Source organism: Lynx rufus, unplaced genomic scaffold (genome assembly GCF_022079265.1).
Source record: "Lynx rufus isolate CCGP_SWC_20201006 ecotype Redwood Valley unplaced genomic scaffold, mLynRuf1.p SCAF_14, whole genome shotgun sequence".
Classification (NCBI taxonomy): Eukaryota; Metazoa; Chordata; class Mammalia; order Carnivora; family Felidae; genus Lynx; species Lynx rufus.
This window is the reverse complement of record NW_025814828.1, coordinates 61,745,863-61,754,739: the sequence shown is the minus strand read 5'-3', so window position 1 is coordinate 61,754,739 and position 8,877 is coordinate 61,745,863. Positions and strand designations below refer to the sequence as shown.

Below are 8,877 nucleotides of genomic sequence, written 5' to 3'. Positions count from 1 at the left end.
CAACTTAGCTTGAGTATTGACATAATTATCAGTGAGCCTTTGGTGGCAAGCAACAAAAACCCATCTTGAAGCAGCTTAAACCAACTGCAAACTTCAAAAGGAACTGGAGTTTCAAATGAGCGATTTGTGCCCTGTTCTCTCTCTCTTATTGTCTCTGCCTTAGTTCATTCTTCTCCCAAAAAAAAAGCTGATTTTAGGGGCAGGGATGGTGGATATTGCTAGCTGCAGGCTAACAGACTGTCAATGTCATAACTCAGGGGAAACATTTCTTTCGTCTAGCTTTTATCTATAAGAATCCAAAGAGTGGGCCATGTGCCCTTCCCTGGAGCAATCAATCAATGGCTGGTGGAAGGGACTGTATATTTGCCCCTGCCAAGGTCAATGTCTTCCTATGGTCAGAATGGGTAAGTTTTATTAATAGAAAAGCAGGAAGAGTTAGTGTTTTGAAGGTGGATCATGCTAGATGAAATTTTTATAATCAAGGTAATAATAGTGAGAGTGTATGTGTGCAATATAATCACAGCCCACACCTTCACTCCAAAGTGGACATGTGTATATATATATATATATATATATATATGCAAACATACAGTGTCACTATTATTACCTTGATTATAAAAATTTCATCTAGCATAATCCACTGGCCCACATATAGTCAAATGCACCTGCCCTGACCCTAAGGTGAGACCACCTGAAACCATAGCACATCCAACTTTAAGCCCAGCATATCTCAGGCATTAGTGTTTCTCTCCATCAGTTCTCAGTGTTTTGTTTTGTTTTGTTTTTTAATTTGCATTATACTTCCATTTAAAATCTTTATTCAAACTTCATCAGAGATTACCAGCCATATTACATGCCATGATTAGCTTTCTATAAACAACTTTCCTTTCTGTGTACAAAGCAAATAACTTTATTAACATTGTTTCAAACTTTATTTCAAGTTTTCTTAAGCCCAATTAGCTGCACAGAATGAATTGTGTGTAAACAAATAATGAAAAGAGCTGCAGTGTTGAAGAGGTTGGACTTAGACATATAATAGATCTAGATTTTATCAGATCCTGAGCAAACATTTAAAAAGCAGTCATAATATAAAACAGCAGCTCCCAGAAACTTCTTCAAGTTTTATCTTTTTCAGAAGTTGACTCAATTCACTTTGCTTCATTCTTTGAAGCTTCATCAAAATTGTACACAAGATCTAGAATTTCATCATCATCCACCTTTCTGGTAGCAAGTTGTGCTTTTTCATCCAAAGATTGTTTGGGCAGAGATTCAGCCAGTCTTCTGAAACTAGTCAGACTGTTTGCATAAAGTTGGTTTAAGATACTGGGAAGGATTTCTGTAAGCTGCTTTATCTGAGTATGGCCTGTAATAATAAAAGTATTCACTGCCAGCAATGCCTGAACTTTAGGGTTGTTAAAGTGGATCACTGTTCCTTGGTTTGTGAACATATTTAGTTCTTCAATACCGGAGGTATTGTTTACCCTTAACTTCTTTAAGGAGAACTGAAGTTTTGTTTTGTTTTGTTTTGTTTTCATCTGCTGTAGCTGTTCTCTGAACCACCTTCTTTTGGCAAGCTGTTCCTTTCCCACCAATGTGAACCTGTGCTTGCAGTTTATAACCACTAAACCAGTCCTACAAGAAATGTTAAAGGGGACTCTGAGTAGAAAGGAAAGACCATAAGTAAGAGCAGGATAAGGAAAAAACACAAAAGCTATAAAAAATACATATGTAAAATCAGTAAAGAGACTGACTGAGCCATAAACCTAGAACTGGTTGTTGGTGGGGGGAGAGAAGTAAAGAATGGGTTCAACTTAAGTGACAACCAACTTAAAAATAGATTGCTATTGGGGCGCCTGGGTGGCTCAGTCGGTTGAGCGTCCGACTTCAGCTCAGGTCACGATCTCACGGCTCGTGAGTTCGAGCCCCGTGTCAGGCTCTGGGCTAATGGCTCAGAGCCTGGAGCCTGCTTCCGATTCTGTGTCTCCCTCTCTCTCTGCCCCTCCCCATCCATGCTCTGTCTCTCTCTGTCTCAAAAATAAATAAACATTAAAAAAAAATTAAAAAAAATAGATTGCTATATGCAGAAAATATTATATACAAACCTAATGATAACCACAAACCAAACACCATTAACAGATATGCAAACAATAAAGAAAAAGGGACCCAAGTATATCACTAACGAAAGCCAAAGAAATATGAAAGAAACCAAGAGAAATGATCAAATACTAAAAAACAACCACAAAATTAACAAAATGGCAATAAATACATATCTATCAATAAATCTTGGAATTAAATAGGATAAATGATCCAATCATAATACATAGGGAGACAGAGTGGATAAAAGAACAAGATTTTTCTATATGCTGCTTACAAGAGACTTACTTTAGACCTAAAGAAACCAGAATATTGGGGCGCCTGGGTGGCTCAGTCGGTTGAGCGGCAGACTTCAGCTCAGGTCATGATCTCGCGGTCCGTGAGGCCTGTGAGTTCGGGCCCCGTGTCGGGCTCTGTGCTGACAGCTCAGAGCCTGGAGCCTGTTTCAGATTCTGTGTCTCCCTCTCTCTGACCCTCCCCTGTTCATGCTCTATCTCTCTCTGTATCAAAAATAAATAAATGTTAAAAAAAATTAAAAAAAAAAGAAACCAGAATATTGAAAGTGAGGCGTTAGAGAAGCATTTATGATGGATCTATTCAAATGGATGTCAAAAGAAAGCCAGAGTAGTGAAACTTATATTGCACAAAATAGACTTTAAAACAAAGACCATTACAAGAGATAAAGGACACTATATAATAATAAAGGGAGACAACCAAACAAGAAGATATAAAAATTGTGAATATTTACACACCCAACATGAAAACACACAAATACATAAAATACTTAAAAATAAACTTCAGGGAACTAATAGATAGTAATAAAATAATACCAGGGGTTTTAACATCTCATTTATATCAATAGACAGATTGTCCAAACAGAAAATCAATAATGATTCAGTGGATTTGAATCCACTGGGCCAGATGGATTTAACAGGCATACTCAGAACATTCCATCTTAAAATAGAAGAATACACATTCTTTTCAAGTGCACATGGAATATTCCCCAGAACAGATCACATATTAGGCCACAAAACAAGTTTCAACAAATTCAAAATGATCAGGCATACCATGCATCTTTTCTGACCACAATGCTATACAACTAGAAGTCAACCGCAAGAAAAAATCTGGAAAGACCACAGATAACATACTGCTAAACAATGAATGGGTCAACCAAAGAATCAAAGAAGGAGAAAGATCTCCTCACAGAACTAGAACAAACAATCCTAAAATTTGTATGGAACCACAAAAGACCCCAAATAGCCAAAGCAATCTTGAAAAACAAAAGCAAAGCTGGAAGCATCACAATTTCTGACTTCAAGATATATGACAAAGCTATAGCGTTCAAAACAGTATGGTACTTGGTTGATGGGAGTGGTGGGAGGGGCAAGTGGGTGATGGGCATTGAGTAAGCACTGGGTGTTGTATGGACATCAATTTGACAATAAATTATATTTAAAAAGATGTACCATAAACAAATGCACTTATGACTGTAAAAAATTAAAATAAATAAAAAATTAAAAAGTATAGCTCAACATAAAAAAAATCAGTATGGTACTGGCACAAAAATAGACACATACATTAATAGAACAGAATAGAAAACCCAGAAATAAACCCACGGCTATATGCGGAATTAATCTTCAACAAAGCAGGAAATAATATCTAATGGGAAAAAGACAGTCTCTTCAACAAATGGTGTTGGGAAAACTGGACAGCAACATGCAAAAGAATAAAACTGGACCATTTTCTTACACCATACACAAAAATAAAATCAAAATGGATAAAATACTTAATGTGAGACCTGAATCCACAAAAATCCTAGCAGAGTGGGGTGCCTGGGTGGCTCATTTGACTTCAGCTCAGGTCATGATTTTGCAGTTCATGAGTTTGGGCCCCTCATCGGGCTCTGTGCTGACAGCTCAGAGCCTGGAGCCTGCTTTAGATTCTGTGTGTCCGTCTCTCTCTGTCTCTCCCCTGTTCGTTCTCTCTCTCTCTCTCTCTCTCTCTCTCAAAAATAAATAAACATTAAAAAAAAAGATTTAAAAATCCTAGAGGAGAACACAGGCAGTAACCTCTCTGACATCAGCTGCAACAACTTCTTTCTAGATGTATCTCCTGAAGCAAGGGAAACAAAAGCAAAAATAAACTATTAACACTTCATCAAAATAAAAAGCTTCTGCACTGTGAAGAAAAAAGTCAACAAAACTGAATGACAAACCTACAGAATGGAAGATGTTTGCAAATGACTTGTCTGTTAAGGGGTTAGTATCCAAAGTATATAAAGAACTGATAACCCAACACCACCCCAAAAAAAGCAAATAATCCAATTAAAAAAATGGGTAGAAGACATGAAGAGACATTTCTCTAAAAAAGACATCCAGATGGCCAACAGACACATGCGAAGATGCTCACCATCACTCATCATCAGAGAACTGCAAATCAAAACTACAATGAGATATCACCTTATACCTGTCAGAATAAGCTAAAATCAACAACACAAGAAACAACAGGTTTTGGCAAGGATGTAGGGAAAAATGATACCTCATGTACTGTGATGCAGACACTGTGGAAAACAATTTGAGTGTCGTCAAAAAATTACAAATAGAGCATTAAGATGGAAGAATTGGATCCAGATACCCTATCGAGAGAGAGAGAGAGAGAGAGAGAGAGAGAGAGAGAGGTTGGTGGAAGAGCTAAGATGGAAGAGTAGTAGGAGGACCCTTGGCTTGCCTGGTCCTTTGAACACAGCTAAATGAATATTAAATCATTCTGAATACCAAAGAAATGTATCTGAGGACTCACATGACAAACTACATAACTAGAGGGAGAGAAAAGGCCACATTGTGGAAGGTAGGAGGTGCACAGACATGATTTGGGGGAGTAATGGGCAGAAGGTGTTACGGAGGGAAGGGAGCCCTGGTATTGGGAGAGGAGAGAGACGAGCACATAGGGGATCTCTCAAGGAAAACATTTTCCCAAAGACATTGGATGGGGAAACAAGGGGGACTGATTTTCATGAGTTTTTACAACCAGTGGAACTCAAAAAGTGGAGTTTTAGAGACCAGCCATATGGCTGGTGTGGAGCCCTGAGTGCACTGCAGTGCTATTATGACAAAGGAAGGTAGATAGATGGTGCAATCTGAGGATACCCTGGGATACACTAGGAGGGATTTTTTCCCTTCTTGGAGTGAATCTCGGAGAGGTAGCATTGCTTCTCCAGGAACAAAGGAGCTGGTAGACCCATTACACAATCCCACCCCTCAGCATAGGTGCAGACACACCTGCTGAGGGTGGCTAACCTGGACCCTGGCTCTTGGCTTTTCTTTACCCTAAATTCCATATGCCTGTACTTTGGTGCAACTGCCCTTCTGTAACAAAATTGCATCAGTCCCAGCATGGCAATACCTTTCCCTAGAGGACCAATATGTGTCCCCTTCACACCAGGTCCCTAATATTTGGAGTTTTAAAACTCAGCCTGTCTGGGATAGAACACAAGTACACAGTACTGCCTGGTGAGTAGCCTGAACACAGAAAGGGTGAAAACAGGGATCTGAGGGATACCTAGGTCATGTGAGGGAAGAGGGTTCATTCTACTGGGAGGGTTTCCAGATGGCAATGGGTGTGACTTCCCCTATTCAAGGACAAGAGAGCTGGCTGAAGCCATTTCTGTTCCTTGCCCCCTTCACATAAATTAACTTCAGTAAACAGCACAGCACCAACACTCATGGTTTTACCACTTACACCAAGCCTCACTCCCCTGTGCTCTGCAGGTGCTGTTTTTCTGTGGCAAGTGTGCCTGACAACCAGCAAAATGGACTCCTTTCCTTGAAGACCAGCACAAACACCCCACTTTTACCACTTCTACTGACCATAGAGTTCTGCACAGCTTCATTTCTAGTGGAAATTCCATCATGTCGTTTTTAGCAAGAATACCAGAGCACACTAGTTAAAATTTAACATACTCTGACCAACAACCAAACACTCCCCATTGCAAGCAAGGAGAAACTCTGCAGAGGACTTACCAGAGGAAAATTTCAGCCAAAATACAGCAGCAGAGTGCAGACAGCATATGCCAGAGACACTTTCTGGAGTGGCAGGCCCTGGACAGAATATGATCTCTTTTTTATAAAGCCATTACTGGAGCGCCTGGGTGGCTCAGTCAGTTAAGCATCCGATTTTGGCTCAGGTCACGATCTCGCGGTCCGTGAGTTCGAGCCCCGCGTCAGGCTCTGGGCTGATGGCTCAGAGACTGGAGCCTTTTTCTGATTCTGTGTCTCCCTCTCTCTCTGCCTCTCCCCCGTTCATGCTCTGTCTCTCTCTGTCTCAAAAATAAATAAACGTTAAAAAAAATTAAAGCCATTACTCTTAGGACCAGTAAAAATAATAGGATTTCCTAACACACAGAAGAGAGAGACCTAGACAGAATGCCAGGATGGAAGATTTCATCCCAAAAGAAAGCACAAGAAAAGGTTATAGCCAGGGATCCAATTGAAACAGACATAAGTAATATGCCTGATCTAGAATGTAAAGGAACAATCATAAGGATACTTGCGGGGTTTCACAAAACATAGAAGACAACAGGGAGTCCCTTACCACAGAGATAAAAGACCTAAAAAAGAGTTGGGCCAAGTGAAAAATGCAATAGCTGAGATATGAAAGTGACTGGGTGTAATGACCACAAGGATGGGAGAAGCAAAGGAACAAATAAATGATATAGAAGATAAAATTATGGAAAATAATAAAGCTGAAAAGAAGAGAGGGAAGGAAAATATTAGATCACGAATGTAGCCTCACAGAATTCAGTGACTCAATTAAGTGTAAGTGCATTCATATCATAGGAGTCCCAGAAGAGGAAGACAAAGAAAAGGGGAAGGTTTATTTGAGAAAATTATAGCTGAAAATGGCCTTAATCTGGTAAAGGAAACAGACATCCAAATCCAAGAGACAAATAAATCTCCCCACAAAATCAGCAACAACAACAAAAACTAACACCAAGACATGTCATAGATAAACTTACAAAATATAGAGATAAATAAAGAAATCCTAAAAGCAACAAGACAAAGGAAGTCCCTAACTTACAGGAGAAGACAAATAATGGTAGCAGCAGACGTCTTCACAGAACCTTGGTAGGCCCTAAGGGAGTGGCATGATATATTCAACCTGATGAATGGAAGAAATATACAACAAAGAATACTCTATCCAGCAAGACTGTCATTCAGAATGGGAGAGATAAAGAGTGTCCAAGACAAACAAAAACTAAGAGTTCATGACCACTAAATCAGCTCTGCAAGAAATACTAAAGGAGACATTTTGGGAAAAAAAGATGAAAGCAACAAAGACTAGAAAGTAATGAAGAAAATCTCCAGCAATGATGATAAAACAAATAATAAAATGGCACTTAATTCATATCAAACAATAACCACGCTAAATCTAAATGCTCCAAGTAAAAGACATAGAGTTTCAGAATGGAAAAAAAAAAGCCCTATCTTTATGTTGTTTACAAGAGACTCATTTTAGATCTAAAGACACCTGCAGATTGAAAGGGAGGGGATGGAGGAATATTTACCATGCAAATGTACATCAAAAGAAAGCCAGAGTAGCAATACTTATATCAGACAAACTAGATTTTAAAACAATGGCTGTAACAAAAGATGAAGAAGGGCACTAGTTCATAATAAAGGGGTCTACCAAAAATAAGATCTAACAATTGTAAATATTTATGCCTCCAACTTGAAGACATATAATTATATAAAATACTTAATAATAAACATAAAGGAACTCATTGATAATAATACAATATTTAGTAGGGGAAGTTAACACCCCACTTACATCAAAGGACAGATTATCCAAGCAGAAAATCAACAAGTAAAAAATGGCTTTGATGACACACTGGATCATATAAACTTTACACATATATACAGAACATTCCATCCTAGAGCAGCAGAATATACATTCTTTTCAAGTGCACATGGGACATTGACCAGAATAATCACATATTAGGTCACAGATCAGGCTTCACAAATACAACAAGATTCAGATCATACCTTGCATATTTTGTGACCACAATGCTATGAAACTTGAAGTCAGTCACACACAAAAAATTGGAAAGACCACAAATACATGGAAGTTACGGAACATCCTACCAAAAAAACTAATGGGTTAACCAGGAAATTAAAGAATAAATTAAAAAAAATACACTGAAACAAATGATAATGAAAACATAATGGTCCAAAATTGGGGGTATGCAACAAACTGGTCATGAGAGGGAAACATGTAGCAATACAGGACTAATTCATGAAGCAAGAAAAATCTCAAATATACAATCTAACCTCACACCTAAAGGAGCTAGAAGAAGAATAGAAAATTAAGGCTAAATCGAGCATAAGAAGGGAAATAATAAAGTTTAGAGCAGGAATAAATGATATAAAATCAATTAAAAAACAATAGAACACATCAATGAACCAGGAGCTTGTTCTTGGAAAGAATTAATAAAATTAATATACCCTTAGCCAGACTTATCAAAAAGAAAAGAGAGAGGTCCTAAAGAAAATCAGGAATGAAAGAGGAGAGATCACAAGCAATACCACAGAAATATGAATGATTATAAGAGAATATTATGAAAAATAATATGCCAACAAATTGGAAAATCTGGAAGAAATGAATAAATTCCTAGAAAGATACAAAGTACCAAAACTGAAATAGGAAGAAATAGAAAACTTGAATAGACCAATTAACCAGCAAATAAATGAAATTGTAACAAAAAATCTCCCAACAAACAAAATTCCA

The 8,877-nt window shown here is 38.1% G+C and overlaps 1 pseudogene; it reads right to left on the bottom strand.

Annotated features, from left to right (window-relative positions):
• Positions 1-1,148: 1,148 nt before the first annotated feature.
• On the bottom strand, positions 1,149-6,004 carry LOC124509290 (transcription factor BTF3-like; annotated as a pseudogene).
• Positions 6,005-8,877: the final 2,873 nt, after the last annotated feature.